We start from the raw sequence: 20,671 nt of genomic DNA, 5'->3' as shown, positions 1-20,671 counted from the left end.
AGAGAAAGTGCTAGATAACTTGATTATTGGCTAGAAATAACAAACACAAAAAAGCATGATGTCATAAGTTTAACTAAACTTTCATGGTCTTAAAAGTAAACTGATTTTTGATAGACAAAGACAGAAGTTAATTTTATGCTTTGTATGTTCTAAAATTTCACTTTCTTTAAAAATATTTTATTTTTGCTGTTTATTTGTCCTTCTTTTGGAAATAAAAAATTAAAAAAATACACAATGAAACTGGTGCAGCCAGCAGTATTTAATGTTGGAGGTCATGCTCTTAAGGTTAATTTATTAGCTTCAAGAAACTATACGTACATTTGCATATGTCATTTTTTATAATTTTTAAATTTTAATTCATTATAATTTATTCAGATTACATTCCAAATGTTACCCTCTTGTTTATATCTTCCTATTCCCACCCTATCTCTTTTCAGTTTCACATATGCATAATAATGTATCCTGACAACATTCATTAAAGTAAAGAAATTTAGCCACCTCACAGCATACAACTTAAATTTGCAGTTTACAAGAGTGATACTAACACTGTTCTCTACCTATGGATGCAAATGTTATTATTGTCAGGCTGGAGAGCTGAAATTATTCTAGCAACTTAGTGTTATGAAACTCAGAAAACCCTTTTATGATGTTTTGGATTTTTGGTAATGTCATCATTTATTCATGGAGTACCTGTTTTATAAAAGACTTGTGAAGCTCTAGACTATGCTAATAATGGGAAATGAGGGTTTTTTTAAAGATTTATTTGTGGATAAATGGATTGAGCTAGAAATGATCATAATGAGTGAGTTAACCCAGAAGCAGAAAGAATCAAATGGTATATACTCACTTATATCTGCATACTAGCCCAAGGGGCATGTCCCACGAAAGCCTTCACTTACCAGGAAACTGGGACAGAGGGAAAGGCATCCTATTGGGACTCTAAATGAGAGACGCATGGACGATTAGCAAAATAAAAGGATACAGAGGGTCCTAGAAATCTACAAGTAGAACAATATGATAGGCAGATTTGGGCCCAGGGGTCCTGCTCAAACTAAGGCACCAACCAAGGACAATACAGGAGGTAAACTTTAAACCCCTTCCCAGATCTAGCCAATGGTCAGAATATTCTCCACAGTTGAGTGGAGAGTGTGATATGACTTTCTCACGTACTCTGGTGCCTCACATTTGACCATGTCCCCTGGAGGGGGAGACCTGGTGGCACTCAGAGGAAGGACAGCAGGTAGCCAAGAAGAGACTTGATATCCTATGAGAATATACAGGGGGAGGTAATACCCCCAGGAACAGTCATAGGGGAGGGGAATCATGGAAAAATGGAGGGGGGAGGAATGGGAGGATACAAGGGATGGGATAACCATTGAGATGTAACAAGAATAAATTAATAAAAAAAAAAGATTTATTTATTTATATACAGATTTTATTCATATACCTATACTTGTATTTATGTGTACATTTACTTACATATATACATAATTTATTTATTATTTTTGCACATGTTTATTATGTTTAGCGTTTTGTCTGCATGTATGCCTGCATGCCATATGATGGCACCCAATTTCATGAGAGATGGTTGTGAGCCACTGTGTGGTTGCTGGGAATAGAACACAGGCCCCTCGGAAGAGTAGCCAGTGCTCTTAAACTCAGAGCCATCTCTCCAGCCCTGAAGAAATAAGTTTTAAACTTAGTAGTTTTATTTTTAGTGCCTGACCTAGAATATATAATTTACACATTTTAATCTCATTTGTCATTAACAAAAAGTTTACTGCTAATAAGAGATGTGCTGTATTTTTCAGTACTTTGTAGTCTAAACTATTATAATGTTTGGTGAAAGATGTCATTTCTATGAACAAGATCTACAAGGAACAGCAGATTACTGAGATATTAAAGCTTGAGGAAGTCTGATTCCTTCAGGTAGAGAACTTTGAAGAGTTGGTCAAAGTTTCTCATCATCTATATTCTTTCTAATCAGATTGCTGATAGGGAATGGTTCTGAAAGTTTTAAAAGTTAGTTTGTGTGTAATATGAATCTTTTATTTAACAACAAATGATTCACTCAGATACTACCTCTGCCAAATATGGGTTTGATTCTAGGGAGATATGTAATTATTAGGAGAAATCTCTGAAGACAGGAAAATCATGTGGGAATTCCAGATGATGACAATTAGTATTTTGAAGTAAAAAAAAGCCAGTATAGTAAGAAAACTATCTTCGAGCTAAGTTTTTTATGGGAAAAAAACTACAGAAAAATACATGCATAGATGAAGGATAACCAGTTAGATAATTAGCTTTTCAGTAGATAGATAGATAGATAGATAGATAGATAGATATAGATATATAGATGAATAGATAGATAGATAGACAAACAGACAGATAGGTAGTACATCCTGCTAGTGATGTGAGAATTCTCCTTTGAAAAAATTAATTTCTTTTCCTATAATAGGGGTATATATTATGTATAAATATATTCAGGATTATACTTTAAATTTTTCTGGTTATCAAAATTACAAAAATATAAAGTGCATCCTCAAAGTTAAACTTTTCTATCTAAATCATGGGAGTACATTCTCACAACTAATTAATTTTATCATTTAGAAAACACAAATAAGAGTTTCATTTTTTTGCAGTTGTTAAACTATATAAAATTACCAAGAAATAAATGTATACACTATGGAATCTCTTAATTTCTGTTATAACAACTGCTCAGTGCTTCATATGTTCATGCAGGTAAAACTATATAATAATCATTATGGTGGTAGAATTTTATCTATTAAAAACAAATATCTGGAGGCAGCAGTATCAAATTACTTAGTATCATTACACTCACATAATGCTTGGTTTAGTCTTATTTTAGGAAGTGATAAGCACAAATGAAACAATCCTCCAGTGACATCAGCTGATGCTAAGCCTAGGAAAGGCCTTCAAATTGATGTCCCCTAGAGTAAAACTAAGTAAGAACATGGCATTGCAGCAAAAATCAAGGGTAAGTTATCTGGAAATGATGTATTTCCCAGCAGGGAATCAGGTTAGGGCAAGAAAAGGCTCGATAGCTTCAGTGGCTACATAGCAGGACAGGTCAAGAGCACTGTGAAAGTAACATGGGTTCTTGGCTCTTTGGCATAGTGAAGGATTTCTTGAGCCTGTGTTTTTTGTTACATGTACTTCTGTTTACAATTTCATGCACTTCGTGCCTCACTAACACCACCCAGGGATGGAATTTAGTATTATAGTGAACTATGTTTCACCTTCAGAAGCTCTGCAGTACTTCCTGGCCTCTTCCACGGGGAAGACCCTCCATCCTGGCAGAGTTTTCTCTTTGGAAACTTATTTTCTTCATATCTTAATTCTGAGAAGCTTCCCATATTTTATTTTTTAAAAAAACCTTTATATTTTCCCTTTTTATATTATTATTCACTTTACATCCCAGTCATAGGCCAGTCCCCCCCTTTCCTCGTTGCTGCTCTACTATCACTCCCTGATTTCTCTATCACTTCTCTAATTCTCAGAAAAGAGGTGACCTGCTACCCACCCACCCCGGCCCAAGTCACATCAGGACAGAGAGCATCCTCTTCCCCTGTAGCCTGGCAAAGTAGACCCTAAAGGAGAAAGTGATAGAAAAGCAAGCAATTGAGTCCAGGTCAGAGCCAGCCCCCATTCCGCTCAGTAGGGGGACCTAAATGAGGACTGAGCTGCCTTTCAGTTACATTGGTGTAGAGGGCTTAGGTCCAGCCCTTGCATGGTCCATGTTTGGATCTTTAGTCTCCACAGGCCCCCATGGTCCGTGCTTAATTAGTTATGTTTTTTCTTCTTATGAGGGTCCTGTTCTCTATGAATCTTTTTATCCTTCCCCCTGCCCCACACTCTTCTGTAAGACTCTGCACTCCACTCAATGTTTGGCTGTGGGTCTCTGCAGTTGTTTCAACCAGCTACTGGATGGAGTCACTCAGAGGACAGCTATGCCAGGCCCTCATCTGCAAGCAAAGGATAGTATGTGTCAGGAGTTGGCTGTCTCCCATGAGGTAGGTCTCAGGTTTGCTCAGGCATTTCTTGGACATTTCCTCAATCTCTGCTTTAATTTTGTCCCTGCATATTTTGTAGGCAAGGTAAATTTTGCATTGAAATGTTTGTGGGTGGTTGGGTTGGTGTTTCTAACAGGTGCTTACCCTATAATAGGTCTCCAGATTTTCACAGAAAAGACCTTGCCCAAAGTTTCTCTTCTCTTTGCCAGCCCACTGTCCTCCTGTCCCCGCTGGACCCAGGACTGATAAAGAACTTTATTTCTCTCTATGCTCTCTCTCTCTATTACTCTCTCTCTCTTCTCTTTAACCAGTTCCACTGTCTATTCTATTTCCGGTTCTGAGTGAGATTTAAGCATCCTCCCTCAAGTCCTTCTTGTTAGTTACGTCATTTGCGTGTATGAATTGCAGTATGGTTATCCTATAGTATTTGGCTAAAATCCACTTATATGTGAATACTTCCCATGTGTGTCTAGCTGGGTCTGGTTACCTCTCTCAGGATAATCTTTTCTATTTCCATGCATTTGATTGCAGAATGTATGATTTTCTTGTTTTTAATAGCTCAGTAGTATTCCATTGTGTAAATGAACCACAGTTTCTTTATCCATTCTTTGGTTGAGGAACAACTGAGTTGTTTCCAGTTTTTAGCTATTACAAATAAAGCAGCTATGAGCATTGTTGAGTAAATGTCTTTGTTGGATGGTTGAGCATCTTTTGGATATATGCCCAGGAGTGGTATAGCTGGGTCTTCAGGTGGTGCTATTCCCAATTTCCTGAGAAAGAGCCAGACCGATTTCCAGAGTGTTTGTACAGTTTACACTCCTACTAACAATGGCGGAGCCTTCCCCTTTCTCTAAACCCTCACCAGCATGTGCTGTCTCTTGTGTTTTTATCTTAGCTATTTTCACAGGTGTAAGAAGAAACCCCGGGGCCATTTTGATTGGCAATTACCTGATGACTTGTAACATTGAGTATTTCTTTTTTTAATTGTAAGTTATTATAATTTATTCATATAACATCCTGATTGTTATCCTCTTCTTTGTATCTTCTTGTTCCCACCCTCCCTCCCCCTTTTGCCCTTTTTCCTTTAACAAGACCTCTGACTGAAGAGGTCTTGATCCACAACATATGACCATAGCCCATCAGGTCTCATCCGAATAGCCTAATTTCCCCTCCTGTATGTGCCTACCGAGCCTCCCCACCAAGGGGAGGTGATCAAATTGGGGACGCCAGAGTTCGTGTCAGAGGCAGTTCCTGCCCTCCCAACAACTGTGGAGAATGAGCTGTTCATAGGCTACATTTGATTTCTTGAACTGCTTCACAGCCATTAGAGATTCTTCTGTTGAGAGTAATCTGTTTAGCCCAGTTTTAAATGGATTATTTGGTTTGTTGGAGTTTAATTTCTTGAGTGCTTTATATATTTTGGATATTAACCCTTTGTCAGATGTAAACTTGGTGAAGATCTTTTCACAGTCTTTAAGCTGCCATTTTCTTCTGTTGATAGTGTCCTTTGACTTACAGAAGCTCTTCAATTTCATGAGTACCATTTGTTAATTGTTGATCTTAGAGCCTGAGCTATTGGTGTCCTGTTCAGGAAGTTGTCTCCTGTGCCAATGAGTTTGAGGCTGATTTCCATTTTCTCTTTTAATAGATGTATTGTTTCTGGTTTTATGTTAAGGTCCTTGATACACTTGGATTTGAGTTTTGTGCAGGGTGATAAATATGGATCTTTTAAAGTTTTTTACATGTAGATCAGGAACCATATATATCAGGATCATTTGTTGAATATTCAATCGTTTTTCAATGTATGGATTTGACTTCTTTGTCAAAAATCAGGGTTTGTGGGTTTATTTCTGAGACTTTGGTTTGATTCCATTGATAGACTGGACTATTTCTATGTCACTACCATGCAGCTTTTATTCCTATCCCTCTGTAATAAAGCTTGAAGTCAGGTATGGTGATAACTTCTGAAGTTATTTTATTATATAGGGTAGTTCTAGGTATTCTGTTTTTTTGTTTTTGTTTTTGTTTTTGTTTTTTTTTACCAAATGTAATTGAGCAATGTTTTTTCAGCAACTATTAATAATTGTATTGGTATTTTGATGTGAATTGCATTGAATCTGTAGTTTGCTTTTGGTAGAATGGCCATTTTTATTACGTTAATCCTACCAATCCATGAGCATGGAAGATATTATGATATATTTATTTATTTATTTTCAAAGACTTGAAGTTCTTGCCATGTATGTCTTTCACTCACTTGCTTTCTTAGAGTTACACAACAATACTTTATATTATTTGTGAAGGGTGTTGTTTTACTAGTTTCTTTCTCAGCCCATTTGTCATTTATATACAGGAGGGCTACTGACTTTGTTGAGTTAATTTTTACCCAGCCACTTTGCTGAAGGTGTTTTTTAGCAGTCGGTGGTCTCTGGTAGAATTTTGGGGTCACTTATATGTACTATCATATGATCTGTGAATAAGGATACTTTAACTTCTTCCTTTCAAATTATTATACCGTTAGTCTTTTTTTTTTTTTTTTGTCTTATTGCTCTAGCTAGAAATTTAAGTACTATATTGAAGAGAGATATACTGAGAGTGGAGTGGGAAGTCCTGCCTTGTCCCCAAATTTAGTTCCATTGCTTTGAGTTTCTTTTTGTTTAATTTGATGTTGATTAGGAGTGCTGTAAGTTGTTTTTTTATTATGCTTAGTTATTGGCCTTATATCCCTGATATTTCCAAGACTTTTATCAAGAAGGGGGTGTTGGATTTTTCTAAGGCTTTTTCTGCATCTAATGAGATTGCCAAGTGTTATTTTTTCCTTCCAGTTTGTTTATATGGTGTATTACATTGATGAATTTCCACATATTGAACCACCCCTGCATGCCTGGGATGAAGCACACTCGGTCACAGTGGGTGATAATTTTTTATGTGTTCTTGGAATTGGTTTGCCAGTATTTTATTGAGTATTTTTGCTCAGTGTTCTTGAGGGAGATTGGTCTGAAGTTATGTTTCTTTGTTGTGCCTTTGTGTGGTTAAATATCAGGGTGATTGGGGCTTCAGATAATGAGTTTGGCAGTGTTTCTTCTGCTTCTATTTTGTGGAATAATTTAATGATTATTGGTATTAGCTCTTCATCGAAAGTCTGGTAGAATTTGGTTCTTAAACCCTCTGGCCCTGTGCTTTTTTGTTTGTTTCTTTTTTGTTTTTTGTTTTTCAAGACAGAGTTTCTCTGTGTAGCCTTGGCTGTCCTGGACTTACTTTGTAGATAAGGCTGGCCTTGAACTCACAGCGATCCACCAGGCTCTATCTCCTGAGTGCTAGGATTAAAGGTGTACAGGGTTATAGGGCTGTTTAAGCTCTTTACTTGATCTTGATTTAAGTTTGGTAAGTGAAATATATGGAGAAAATCATCTATTTACTTTAGGTTTTCCAATTTGGGGGAAAACAAGCTTTTGAAGACCTATTGATTCTTTGGATTTCCTCAGGGTCTGTTGTTATGTTACTCTTTTCATTTCAATCTTGGTAATGTTGATCCTGCCAATCAAAGTTGATTGTCTTGTAATTTTTTGTTTTGTTTTCTTGTCTTTTAATAGCAAAACTCTTAAAATATTTTTATAGCTCTTAGTTATGTGTATGTGTATGTGTGTGCCTCTGGGTAAATCAGTGCAAGTGCTTTTGAAGTCCATATGAATCTGTTCTCTTTGCAGCGATAGGTACAGGAAATACAAGCCAACTGATGTGGATTCTGGGAAGTAAACTTCTGCCTCTGGAAGAGTAGCTAGTGCCTCTTACCTCTGAGCACTCTCTCCACTTCTTGTAAAACTATTTTGTCTTTCATGCCAAGAACCTGTAAATTTATAAAATTGTTTTAGAAGGTTTAAAGGAATTTCACTTTAAAATTGTGTAAATCAAGTCAGGAATTCCAAAATCAGGAATCTGAATTGTACTCTATCTTCCTGGTGCCTCACATTTGACCATGTCCCCTGGAGGGGGAGACCTGGTGGCACTCAGAGGAAGGACAGCAAGTAGCCAAGAAGAGACTTGATACCCTATGAGAATATACAGGGGGAGGTCATCCCCCTCAGGAACAGTCATAGGGGAGGGGAATAATGGGAAAATGGGGGTGGGGGGGGAGGAATGGGAGGATACAAGGGATGGGATAAACATTGAGATGTAACAAGAATAAATTAAAAATAAATAAATAAATAAATAAATAAAAAAAAAAAGAAAAAAAAAAAAAAAAGAAGTTTGTTCTTTCAGAGTTTGTAAATACCTGAAAGTGACAGTTCACACCAATGCCAGATTTTAGAGAGGATGCAGCAGTTCACAAATGACAAGGTTGTCAAAGGTTGGAAGCAATTCCGGGGTACATCACACTACAGTCCTTGCGAAATACCAGATCACTTCCAGGAAACTCATGTAACTACTGAACTCCTTTAACAGAATGGCTCTTGACAACTCACCTTAAAGATCTTGCTTCATTTGCCAGCTAACAGCATGCCTCAGTTGACACAAGGCTCGTCTCATTTCTCATTCCAAGAATCAATACATGGCTTATGATGCTTTTACTAGGAAGCTGGCAAACTCTATGAGATTTTATGTTATTATAGGTTCATGGTATTTTACATAATTTATGCTAGATAATTTCATTGGCTCATGTTTTAGGTATAACTTACAAAAGTTTTTATCATAGATTTAAAAAATATTCTTCTTAAAAATATGTACAACCGTAAGTGACGTTGTTCTCAAGTTCACGTATTTGAGAAGGCCCATCTCGAGTTCCAGTTATTAAAGCAACTCACAATTCTGACCTGGCTTGGAAATAGGGAGCTGGACACAACTGTTTATCTTGAGCTTTTCAGGGATATTCCCTTTCTTTTATTTACTTTCCAGGTTGCACCTCACATATGGACTTTATACTGGTAGACTTCTCATAGGACTTGTCAGAGCCACATAGCTGCCTGACAATTATTCCCACACTGGAAGCCTGTTGTTTTTCATTCAGAGGCAGGAAAATCCCATTTTCTAAAAGATAGCATTCCCTCAAAAATCTCTGGCAGCCAGCTAGAGAAATGTGAGGATGTAGAACTGGAAACTACATGAATGTTGACGAACAATGCTTTTGTATAAGAATTTTAAAACTGTATTCACACAAATAACAAGGAAACATGCACTTGTAGAAATTCCCCGTGTATCCTGTGTAGATACCAATGATTTTCTATTAAAACATTGCTTTATTAAAAATATAACATTTCCAGAGAATTGGTGCACATTTAAGATTGTATTAAATGTAAAAGACTTAAAGGATAAGCCTACTGCAGATCTCACAACCAGAATTATGTTCCCAGGATATACATGGTGGAAAGACAAAGCTAACTCCTGGAAGTTGTCCTTTACCTTCTACATGTGTGCTGTGATGTACACACACTACTAGCTACTTAGTTAAAAAAATAAATAGTAATTACATTTAAAAATATACATTACCTCTAGCACTTTAATATCATAAGCTGTCTCTATCTCACTACAAATTAGGTATTGCGGACCTAATTTTTAGTGTACACTCAAAAAGTTTCAATAGTAAGTAAATATGTTTCAATGAAGTTTAATTTTTGTTATTTCTTGAAATGTCAAATTATACTTTTACCTATCATTTTTCATATGTAATTCAACTTACACTTTGAAATTTATTTATATGATTTTACACTGAAATTTAAAATGTTACTAGGTATATAATGATATTAATACCAAAATATAATTCTGATTTTCTAAAACATCTGTGCTAATGTATTAATTATGTGCTATGTCTTGTAATATCTCATTTATGTAGCCTTTTAAAATAGTGGCCACATTGTTTTCTCAATCTTATAAGGAATTCAGCAAGCTTTTAAAGATTAAATAACTTGAAAGCTTTTGAACAAGTAGTATTTTAAAATTCCAAGCCATGCCTGTTTTGTTCTAGACTGAAGTTTTAAATACCATAAGACCCTGCCTAAATGCCAATCAAAAGGAATTACAACAGGACTTTGTTGGGCAGTTAAAAGGCCTTCATTCCAACGGAGGAAAATGAAGTTCTGGGGTATTAGACACAGTCATAGTTCGTCCTTCAGCACAGGTTAGAGTCTAATTTACTATGGGTCATGGAAAATATCTAAGAATAAAATCCAACCTGGAGCTATAAAATAAAAAGTGACCTTTAAAATCCAATATTAGAGACAAACAACTTTTGTCACTGGAAGCTGTTGAAGGACAAAATAGGGGAAGTTTACTCCAATTTCCTGCTATACATGGCATATTCTCTAGCTAAGGTTGCAGCCAGTGAAATAGGTAGTAATGCACTGTGTATGCTTCTGAAGCTTTTACACCATCCCAATACCTCTGCCTTCTTAAGTAATAAACAAACAAGTAAATAAAAGACAGCCTATTTCATCGCAATTTTACAAAGAAAAATGTGAGTAGGTAACCCTTTCCTCTGATCTCTTATTCAATTTCCCTGTTGTTTGCCCACTCTTATGCAAAACAAAACAAACAACTACTGGGCATGAAGAATAGGCTTGGGGCTACACGATATTAAAAATAACTATTTAAAACACATTGATTAGAGAGTGCACAGAGCTATTCTGCCCCTCTTTGAGCCTTGTTTCAGTGAATACTGTTGATAAATGGCATTTTCCACTTAACCATACAGCTGTAGAGACTGTTTAACAGAAGAACCAATTGCATACTTGTTTAAATTACATCAACAACATCTGGAACTATTTCAAGATCATGTTGTTAAGACTTTTTCCTAATAGTAAACATTTGAAAATTCTCATGAGTATGTTTTTCAGGCATGGGCTTTCAAGTTTGCAATTTGCAAAAGACTAAAAGCAGCCTAGCAATGAACATTTTAAGCAAGAACTTTTTCAAGTCACAGAGAAGCACACAGAGAGTGACTGTACTGTGGAAAAATAATAAAAAAGATTTTCTTTCAGACTGGCTAAATATAGGTAAAAATATATTCTATTTCCTTGTCAAAATTATTTGTAAATTGTAGAAGATACAATGTTAGTTAATAAAATCACTATAAATGTCAACAAGTATTGCTTCCAGATCATGGTCCTAAGATGGTCTGATCATTAAATTAATCTTTTTGTTAATGGCAGATACCTATAGAGAGCAAGGTCATTAAGAAAAGGCAAGACTCCTCCTTCAAAACAACACTAGTAAAGACAGCCTAGTATAGTACTACATGTAGTCACCATTTTCTCATCTGTTGTGCTAGGTGAAGTGACGGCAATGTAAATCAGCATATTTAAGTATTTTACTGGAGTATGCTAGCACACTGACTGAGCAGAACAACAAAGAAGCAGGGTTGGGCCTAATGAGTATTGGCAAAGTAATTTACCTGTCCATCTTCCCTTCTTAAACATAGAAACACCTTGTTTATCCCTGACAATAACCCTGATTCTTGTCACAATAAATCATTCACTCTGTCCTACAAAGTTGTACCCATTTTTATTTAACAAACAAAACTTGAGCTAACTTTCCATTTTAAAAGTTGTAACTGATTTGTTTTAATGATATGATGATATTTAAAAGAAATTAAGGATCAAATATTTAACACCAGGAGCCTTGCTTATGTTTTGTTTAAAAGTATTTATACTTGGTGTATTGATGTGCATAGCTTCAACTCTATGGTGAAGCAAAAGAGAGCTCTCACTTATTCATACAAGCCAAGAAAAAAACAAAACATGTATGCCTGAGTCCTGCTCTGGGGTAAGTGCTTCTCAGAATCTTTCTTGGCATTTCAACAATGTGTGGGTAAGCATCATTATCAATTTTTAGACAATGAAACTGGGGTTCATCCCGCTTACTTAAATTATTCAATGACAAACTAGTAGTAAAGGAAAAAAAAAGCTTTATTCCATATTAGAGCTAATTCATAGTTTCATGGTATATAAAGTATTCTGCCTCAAAAGCAATGTTATTTAACAACTGTGCTTAGTAGTCATTTGCAGTTACTGACAAAAAGTATTGTCCACATGATTGTTTTTAAATATGAAAATTTGATGAAAAAATATCATTGCATCCATTCATTGTCAGCATACTAGTGAATTCTATTTCATGTAACATGACAGATTTACATAATTGTCAAATATTAAACCTCATAATTTATGTAGTTCATTTAGGTCCTGTGAAATAAACCTTGTCTTTCAGTTTGTACAGCTTGAAAGAAAATTGAAGAATCAGATGTGTCACTGATTCTCAAAACTTAATCTGCAGATAATTCACATGATGGGTCCTATCAGAATGCATCTTCTAACTCAGTAATGTGTTATCAAGACCTGTTTCTACCTGACTCCAAGAATCTATAATGGTGTTACTCTCAGGATCAGATATTGTGTATCAATGAAATTGCTACATTAGTATAGTAACAGACCTACAAAAGAAAATAACATTGGAAATACAATATTATTGGCTCTTGAAAACAATTTTAAAGTAACAAATAAATGTATTGATTAATGAGCTGGATGTCATGTTAAAGCTTAAAATCCTGGTGGAACAGGGTAGATTTAAGACTCTGTAATTCTATACTTAAAAAACAAAAACACAAAAGAAAACAAAGCAAAGTAAGCAAACAAATACTCCACAAACCCCACATTTGTTACTCAGTGTGTGAATGTGCACATAAGAGGGCAATTGAGGGAGTTTTCTCCTTCTACCGTTTGGGTTCTGAATATGAAACTCTGCTTGTCAGGCTTGACAGAAAGCAATTTGACCCCCAAGTCATCTTCCTGGCCCCAAATTGTGAAATTCAAAGTCACACACAGAGAATTCTCCCTTGTATACATTGTAAAAGCATTTATGGGTACCTCAGAGGCTGTTCATACTGAGCAAAACAGTGTCTCCTGATATTAAGAATCCTAGAGTGCCAGGCAGTTATAGGCAATGCTTCCAGGAGGATGAGTGGGAAGATAATCTTTCCTTGTGAAGGTCTAAATGGGATAGAAGGAGAAAGAACACAGGGACCAGATAACAGCTACTTTGTGGCAAAATACTTGACTCTATTTTTCACTAAACATCGTGAAAAACTTATCAGATGTATAAACATTTGCATACCAATATTGTTTTGAACTTATAAAAAGCATCTAACCAAAACTCCTTATTTAGAGTAAGATGTGTAACCTAATGGACCTAATTCTGTATATGTTATCTACATGAATTATTCTTCAAAACTTTATGAATGATGAGTTTTTTCACTAATCAAAATTTTTTCTAATTATAATATGAAGCAAAATAAGTTAGTGTAAACTACATATATTTGAAATTGTAAGGGCAATAGTAGAGTCTTATCAAAGCCATCTGTAAATTTGTGGTGACGTTATTCAATAAAATTGTGTACTACAAAATCCTTATGAAGACTTTTTTAAGACTGAATTGTAGCTAATACGGATAATACCTTGTGATTACCACATTTATCAACTAATCAGTAAAATACATGTTATGTAAGTTCCATATTATTAAGCACATTTTATAAACATGGATATCGCTGATCAATTAAAAATGGCAACAGTACCTCACAGTAGAATAAAACTTACCACATACTCTCATAGTTTCTATATGGATCATACCAACAGTCATTTGTCTCACAACCTGAAACATCACTTCAAGGGGTGCTATTCTTGGGTCACTATAAAAAAGGAAAGAGCCCTTTACAGTTGTGATTGATGTGAAACTGCAACACTAAATAGAGTGTGACAAGAGGGAGAAACAAGAAGGCAGTGCATTACTTTGTTTGGTGTGAGATGGCAACTGCTTTTGACATTCTTTGCATGTTTATGATTTAGCATAGCATCATAGAATTTGATTCAGAAATAAATTTTCACAAAGTGTCAAGTTTACAAATAAGGAATTTGTGAATGATGAGGCTTTTTTCCCACATATGGGATAAGAATGAGTGAATGAATAGTTGCCTCTAAGGGAACTGTTTAACTTGGAAAAACATTCACAATATGGATCAGGTCCTAGCTAAGCAATTTGACTCAACCATGTAAGTTTAAGTAATATTTTCTTAAGTATGAAAGTATGTTTTGTACAATCTTTTTTATATTTGAAAATTTAATAATAGTTGATCATTCATGGGGCTAAAGAGATAACTCATGAGGCAAGACTACCAGCTGTGCAAACAGAATACCTGAGTTCAGGTATCAGAACTCACGTCAAAGCTAGAAATGACACCATGCCATTATGCCGTTATTTCTGCATGGAGAAAGCAGACAGGTAGTCCCCATAGCTCACTTGCCAGCTAGCCTGGCACAAAAAAAAAAAAAAAAAAAGAAAGAAAAAGAAAAAGAAAAACAAACAAACAAACAACAACAACAACAACAAAACAAGGGTCAGATTCAGTGAGAGAATCTTTCTCAGAAATGAATTGGGAAGTAAAAGAAGCCTATACTCACACCCTACCCAGTCTTCCACACGAACACACATGGTAACGCACACCTACACACACAGAAGTCTATATAAACAAAGATGTACTTTCCCTCTCATTTATTAGTAGATAATTTACTATCATTATTACTTAAAATATTTACATTTCCATTTTTACTTCTGCCTTATTTCAATAAAAATTAACTGTTTAATTTGGTGCATTTATAATGTACACTAAATCAAGTTTTATTTTCAAGCCCTTAGAATAAATTGTTCCCATAATTGCAATCTATGGGAACTGTGTTCCCACTTCTCTTATAACACTCTATTTAGAGGGCTTAAGGTTTGTATTTGTTCCAGATTTTTTAAAGCACAATCTGTGTGTTTTCACACTGAAGATTCATTTCCTCCTTCAACTGTGAGTTTTCTACTTTTTCATAAAAAATTATATTATTCCCATTTTCCAATAACAAGGTTGTTCTTTGGAAAATATTTTACTCATGTTTTGACTGTTTTTAGATGTCTTACTTTAATAAACATTATTATATTTAATTCAATTATTCATATTACATAAAACTAAAAAAAAAAAAAATCCCTGAAAGTATATAACCTTAATTTGTGCAATTCAGACTTATTTTAGACTTATTAACACTTGAAAGATAAAGTATTTTAAAATCCATAAAATACAATTCACTGAGAGGTGTAGAGATAGCTCAGAGTTTAAGGACACTGATTGTTCTTCCAGTGGTCCTGGGTTTGATTCCCAGTACTCACATGACAGATAGCAAGTCTAACTCCAGACTCAGGGGAAACTTTCACCTTCATCCATCATCTGAAGTCACTGCACAGATATAGTAAGACACAGGCATACATGATGGAAAATCATGCATACATAGAAAATACAAATAAATATATTATCAAAGAATATATTGAATTCTAATATATATACAATTTCATGATGCTTAAATCTACATCAGGTCTTTATTTCACTTAAAAATGACTTAGCTATTATTGTACCTTTAGTATTTTGAAATGCACTCTCTTCTATGCATTGTAATCATTTATATTCATTAATATTTTAGATATTCAAGTAGACATAATATTTAATTTTTCTGTACATTTATATGACTCCCAGTTTGGACTATTAAGGATTAGTGTGTTTCCACCATGATTTTAATTCAATATTTTTTGGTATATAAGTTTATTGTTGATTTTCTTATTGTATCTCATTATACTCCAGTTGGCTGAATCTTTTGTATACCTATGGGGTTTAAAAATGTACTATGATATATGAAGTGAACATGATCACTTATATTCCTACACTTATGATCTTTATTTTTATTCTGTAGCTTCTTAGCGCATCTAACAGTATATTTAGCTAAAGTTGTCTTTATAAAGTAATTATATCTTCTTGGTTATATTGCCATCAAGTACAACTTTTCCATACATTATCTACAATTGCAAACTAGGAGGAGTATGGAAGGTGATTTTTACAAGTCACCCACTGCTACATTTATAAAAATGTCTCAAAATATGTCAGCAAAATGTACACATCTCTAAAATGCTTTAGAATTATGATCCAACCACTTCTGGGGATGTAGAGGGAATCTGTGGGACAGGATTTTTGTTATGTAACCCACCCTGGGCTGTAATGCGCCGTAGTTTTACTTCCTCTGGTCCATGAATCTGCTTGTAGCAAAGAATTCACAAGTGGTGCGTAAGTTGTTAAGCATCTAAAATATGACTAAATTTTGTTATGTTTTGATTTTCGAGACAGGGTTTCTTTGTATACCCTTGGCTGTCTCAGACTTGCTTTGTAGACCAGGACTGAGATCTCCTGCCTTTGCCTCCCGAGTGCTGGCATTAGAGGTTAATTTCTAATTGTTTTTTAATTGTAATATTTAAATGTTTCTTATAGAAGTACTAAAATATAAAAATAAAGATGGTTTGGATAATTCAATGAAAACACATTATACCCTAGTCTTGGGCTTAATTTCTAATGACTAACCTTGTTAAATGTAATCAGTTTCGATGTCTGAAAATAACTCAATAATTCTGATGTGTGCATTAGAAAAAAAAAAACCCAGATGGAAGGAGTTGATAAAATTCCTTATGTATTATATTATATTATATTAAGTATAATTTATGTGCCTGTTTCAATACCTTTCAAACTTTCTGTCATTTCTTTCATCTATCTATTTATATCTATCTATCTATCTATCTATCTATCTATCTATCTATCTATCACCTATCTATTTATTTAGTGTGTGTGTGTGTATGTGTGTGCACACATGCATATACTGCAACCTGCAAATGCACACAAGAGAATGTGCTGTGGGAGTTCATTCTCTTCTTCTGCCTGGTGGATTCCAGGATCTACCTCAAGTTGTCAGACACAAACCTTTGGTCACTGATCAATCTCTCTGTCCTTCAATGTGTGTGAATATTGGAATGTTCCTGCAGAGCAATATGACACTTGGTATTATTTACACAACACTTTTATAGTTATAAATTGTAGGAAATATAGCTGTGCCTGTAGAATAAAAACTGACCACTCTGGTTGCCAATATGTAAAAGTTGGATCTTCATGAAATGCAATTGAGGAAACAAGTATTGCCAAAGACAAGGGAGGGTGTTTGCTAATTTATAATAAGTAATTATGACTAAGTACAAAGGCATCATAATACTTGTTCTTGAAATCCATAAAAAAAGAGAAAATGGAAATTGGAAGATAAAAATTTCTTGTTTTATAATTTTAATAAAATGTCAGCTGTTAATACTTTTCTGGAGTTTATAACCTGTGAAATTAAAAATGAATTGAGTTTGGGAATTGGGAGCTGAATTGTTAAGGGTTTACAAAAATACATGTCCTATTTTTTCACTTAAATATGTTGTTTAAAATTATACTGATAAGAGGTCAACATTGTCCTCATGCCTTAAGCAGTCTAAAATTAAGTTTATTTCTTTCAAAATAGCTCAACTGTTTGGAGATGATTTGCTTTAGTAGTATCAGGACAATGCATCAATCTAGGTGCTACCTGGAGACTATATCAGACCTAGTAACTTTAAAATGTATTAATTATAACATTTTTATTCAATGACTTGGTCTAAACAAATGGTTTTCAAATACAAATTGAATAACAAGTCAATGAATGTATAAAATGTACATGCTATTATGTATTATATAAACATATGAATTCTATTTTATAAATGTATATTTATAACATATTAAGAAAATACAGATTAATTTAGGTGGTTATATATTTTAGCATTAGTTACTTTTCTATTGCTGTGATACAACACAGAATTTAACTGGCCTTATGGTGCTGGAGGTGTAAGAGTTCATGATGGTCAAGATCTAGGCCATCATGAACTGTTCTACTTCTGGAAGCTTGAGCTTAAAATGAGAGCTTACATATGAAATGTGAAACACACAGAAAGAGCCAGCAATGGATCAACCCTTTAAACTCTCAAAGACCACCCACAGTGACACACTTCTTTTAGAACAGCCATACTTCCTAAACTATCAAATAAATGACCGAAACTGGCGACTAAGTACTCAACTTTCCAAGACTACGGTGAATATCTTGTCAATCCACCATGATTTTAAATATCATAAAGGATCTTATTTTCTAAGTTATTGGTAGCAGTTACTATTTAGCAGTGTGGTTGGGATCTTGACTTGTGGAAGTGAGTGTCAATCTATCTTTCTTATTTATGTTTTATTTCTAACTAAGACACCATAAAATACATGCTATAAACATGGGATTATATATTTTAATCTAAAATTGCTCATAACTGTTCACCATCTTGACATAAATACTTGACATGAGCATATTTTAAAGGAGGAGGGATTTACTTTGTGTTATGAATTCTGAGGTCGAATGGTCAGCTGGCTCCTCAGAAATGGCCACATAGTGAGGTAAGATAGTAGCAGGATCATGTGACAGTGAATGACATGTGCCTTGTTGCTGCAAGAATAGGGAATAGGCCAGTGGTGAGGTAATGCCTCAAATTCATCCTACCAACGATCTTATTCTAACTCCTAACTTCTCTAGCTAGGTCCAAACTCCCAGTGTCTAGCATCTCCCTACCAATGACACCAACGAATCCATAAACAACCCATTGATTATGTCAGGGTCATCAGGCCCTCTAAACTCCAAATATAAAAATTGCACTGAGGTAATAGGACTCAAACCATGAGCCTTTTAGGAGGATACTCCAAATGCAATCTGTGAAACATGGTCTGATGATAAAAACAAAATTATTAAAACCTTAACTGCAACACTTCTTATTATCTTTGTTGTATTTTCATAAGGCAAGCTCTACCATGCTCCAAATTACACATCTATTGTCTGTTTGATTGGTGTGCATTTAATAAACACAAGCAGAGAAACATAGCTGTAAGTGAGTCCCACATACATTTCCACATTTCAAAGCTTTCATAATTCCTGGCATTTATCTGAGTTCCATAATGCAGAACAAAATAGCTTGGAGTAGTTTTCAGTTGCCCTTGAAATTCTCAGAGAAATATTTGTAAAGAAATTGTTTTAAAAGTAAAACAAGAAGGAGAGGTTCTAGAGAAGGCATTCCACTATGATAACTAACATTGATAATTGAAAGTTTACAAAGATGAACATCAGCACAGTCATTCAGTTATCTGTCTGTAATATAAAAATTCAAGACTTCTTACATATGAGCATGTAGGGTGTTGCTCTTCAAACATGTGTTATGCTCCAGGAACTAAGATTTTTCATACATTGAGAAATTATAGAAGTAAGTTTATCTATCATCTATCATTCTTGAGTGGACATATTGTGTCCTAAACTTACCTATCTAAAGATGGTTGACACTGTCATTAGTGAGGACTTCTGTTGTTCTCAAGATTTATTTTCATCAAGCAGTAGTAACTGTCTTTGCAGGTGATGGTAAAGTGCTTGTGCTATGTGGCTTTCTTCTTCTGTTATGGAGACTGATAGGTTCTCTATGTGTCTAATGACAGGAGGACATTTCTTAAGCAAAAGGAAGTGGTAGACAAGATACAGGAGAGAGCCAGAGAGGTAGATAGATCATCCTGCTTAATTCTGACCTAAACTACTTTTCTGAGTTATCAGAAATGAGTAAATTTGCTTCACTTTATTATTTCTTAATTCTTCTGTCTTTTCTAAAAAAAAAAAATGTTTTCTAATTAATATGTCTTACTTACCAGACTACATTTTTTCTGCATTAAAATAAGAACACAAAGTTATTTAATAGAGTTTGTTCTTTAGTGAGTGTACTATTTATTAAGGATCAAAGCTAATGTACTACAAATTCCCTTAGAAGAGACTAAATGGGCTAAACTATTGCTTGGAAACAAAAGCTATCACACAGAAAACATCTCGCAGTTACACCTCTGCTTATTTGTTAGTTGATTTTTCTTTTTTTCCTGGCTGTGTATTAATATGCCTTGTAATGCTCTGAAATTGTAATGGTCTTTTCTCTTTAATAAATGTGCAGATATGTTTTATGTGTGGAGACATAAGGATAGTGGCAGACACCTTTCTTTACTACTTTCCACTTTATATTTGACACAGTGTTTCTGACTGAACATGGAGCTCACTTTCTGTGTTGACCAATGGGCCAGTGAGTCCTTGTTTTTCCCCTTCTTATTGGGGTACAGCCTCAACGGCATGCTTGGCTTTTTACACGGGTGCTGGGACCTTAGCCCAGGTCCTCACACTTGTGTATCAGACCCTTCTCATACCTAGAAATGTACTCATCTTTTTCTCCTCTTATGTTCTTTAAGTTTCATGACCATGTTAAGAATTTTAAAGTTGTAAAATCAAGACACGAAAGAAGAAATTTGATATTAGGTTATTTTAAAATTAGCAAGTGTTTTAAAGCCCTTTTAGATAGTTCTTGGTCAAACAGAGATTCTGTCATAAATGAAAAGCTTTACAAATGTGACATTGGATTAGCGGCAACACTGATAAAATAAGAACGACAAAGCTAGAGCATGTATCACTTTAAGATATTTCTAGAATATTCCCACTAAGGAGACTTATTGAACAACACCTATGTGACCATGATTTGGCACAGGGTTAATTTGCCTTTGATCTGTAATACCAGGTTTAAAGAGAAGTGAATAGAGATGACATGCTTGAAACCTCAGCATTTGACAGGCTGAGTTTTGCTTTGTTGTTTTATGAAAGGTTAGACTGTTTATTTCCTTTTAAAATATAGATGCA

This window comes from Acomys russatus, chromosome 2, assembly GCF_903995435.1.
Source record: "Acomys russatus chromosome 2, mAcoRus1.1, whole genome shotgun sequence".
Classification (NCBI taxonomy): Eukaryota; Metazoa; Chordata; class Mammalia; order Rodentia; family Muridae; genus Acomys; species Acomys russatus.
The sequence above is the reverse complement of the archived record's forward strand: the minus strand, read 5'-3'. Positions refer to the sequence as shown.